At 35.6% G+C, this 2,308-nt stretch overlaps 1 long non-coding RNA gene across 2 annotated transcripts in view; it reads right to left on the bottom strand.

The window, feature by feature from the left end:
• LOC128249033 (uncharacterized) overlaps positions 1–2,308 on the bottom strand; it is a 42,107-nt gene that overhangs the window by 36,656 nt on the left and 3,143 nt on the right. The window contains exon 2 of one of the 2 annotated variants that reach the window (XR_008265131.1): positions 85–238. The exons of the other annotated variant lie outside the window; for it this stretch is intronic. This is a non-coding gene — a long non-coding RNA (uncharacterized LOC128249033). The remainder of the gene's footprint in view (positions 1–84; positions 239–2,308) is intronic. 2 annotated transcript variants of the gene reach the window in all.

Here is a 2,308-nt window from a genome sequence, read left to right as displayed (position 1 = left end):
GTTAATATGTAACTGTAAATACCTTGCAACTGTTGCAATAATTATTAACTGCTAATTGAACGATAAATGCGTATTTTTATATACCTTAGACCTGCCACCTCATTGTTTTTTGTCAAGAGTTTTACCTCCAGCTGTTCGTTATGTCTGTCAACACACATATACTGACATACCATTCTGTTGTCGTGACCATAAAGATGGAAAGTTGCTGATGTTGTTCACATTAGGGTATAAATTATTCCTTTATTTCAAATATAATAGAAATAAGATGATCTTAGTGTTATCACATTAGAATTAATAGTGAAAGAATAAAAGTGAAACAATATTATATCACATTACAATATAGATCTTATTTTTTTACTTTTGACACATAATACCAAACCAGTGTAAAAGATTGCTCTGGGCCCACATTAGGCAAGAAGTTGAAAATTTTTTTGGCCTATGACACTCCATGGAGCCTAAGTAATGCATGTGTAAAATTTGAATGAAATCGGTAGGGTACTTCTCGAGTTTTAGGGATTCATACATACAGACAGACAGATAGACAGAGACACTCACACACACACATTCTCTGTTTTATATATATATATAGATTATCAGGGATTAAGGCTGGAATTTAATTTCAAATTTCAAATAGGAAAAGTCTGAATGAATACTTTTTTGTTAACCATAGTTGTAAAGCATATTTAAATGCTTTACAATTTGCATTTTTTTTTTTACTTGATTGAATATTTCAAATGATATTATTATATAATGACCTGAAGTAACTGCATTAAAAAAAATGTTTTTGTAGGTTATTTAACAAACAATACAAAACTTCAAGTGTTGCATATATATGCACAGATATGTTTGTTTGATTAAGTAGTTTGCTTTTCAACTACATGGTTTCAAGCTAACTCTCACTGTATGTCACCTTGAACAAGTGCCTTCTATAACCACAATCGGACCAAATCCTTGTCTGTGGATTAGGCACATGCAAATTGAAAGAAGTCCATTGTATATGGATGTGTGTGTGTGTGTGTGTGTGTGTGTGTGTGTGTCTGTGTATAGGTCTCCTTGTTTTGACATCACAAGACAGTTATACTCAAGAAAACAAAGCTTTTTCTTTTCCAGTCTTCTGGACCACTGAGAAATATTATCTAGCTTGGAAACTGGTGAAAATTGGTAACAGGAAAGGCATCCAGCCGTAAAAAATCTATCTCAACAAATTGTTTCTGGCCCATGCAAGCAATGATAATGATGATGATATACATATGTAAATATCTGTCTGTCTGTTTGTTTGTCTATCTATCTATGGCTGAATGCCCTTTCTAACACCAACCACCTACTATATATATGTATGTGTGTGTCTGTGTACATGTGTGTGAGTGTGTGTATGTGTATGTGTATGAAACTTTCAGCCCTTGAGTCACTCTGTTGCAGTTAAATATTAATGGTGCTCCAGCATGGCCACAGTCAAATGACTGAAACATGTAAAAGAATATATATGCACATGTTTTGAGTTCTATTTATTTTTCCTGTTTGCATCACCAGGCTGTATAGTGCACATATACTTCCACACATGCAACACTCCACACATGCAACACTCCACACACACACATATATATACATATGTATATATATATATATAGAGAGAGAGAGAGGGAGAGAGAGAGTGATACAGAGAGAGAGACACACACACACCCATATGCATGTACACACACACACACACTTTCCCAATACATCTACGCACACATACCAACACACACGCACACACACACAGCCACACCCCACCCATTCACACACCTTTCACAAATGCCCCATAAACACAAACACTAACACACATGCACTCAGAACCTACCACACACACATACACACACACACACACACACACACACAAACAGACACATGCTACCACATACACACATGCACACACACATACAGTCACTCCCACCCATTCACACACCTTTCACAACAGCCACATAAACACAATCACTAACACACATGTACACAGATCCTACCACACACACACACATACTGACCACCTTCAAACTCTCCTGTTCCCAAAATCCACATTATCTCCTTTCACTTCCAATCAGTTCAGAAATGTACCCACACCCGGGCCGTTGACAATTTTCCTTCTCCCTTCTGATGAAGAGCCATGCTGGAAATGTTAAAAACTCTCTCCTTTTACTAAGCATCAAACTAATATCATTTTTGTGCACATTCTCACATTCACTCTTTTCTTTTTTCATTTTTCATTTGTCTTTTGAATTGTTTGTTCATTGAATTGACTATATATGTATATGTATGTATACATATATATATATGT

This window comes from Octopus bimaculoides, chromosome 11 (genome assembly GCF_001194135.2).
Source record: "Octopus bimaculoides isolate UCB-OBI-ISO-001 chromosome 11, ASM119413v2, whole genome shotgun sequence".
Taxonomy (NCBI): domain Eukaryota; kingdom Metazoa; phylum Mollusca; class Cephalopoda; order Octopoda; family Octopodidae; genus Octopus; species Octopus bimaculoides.
The sequence above is the reverse complement of the archived record's forward strand: the minus strand, read 5'-3'. Positions and strand labels throughout refer to the sequence as shown.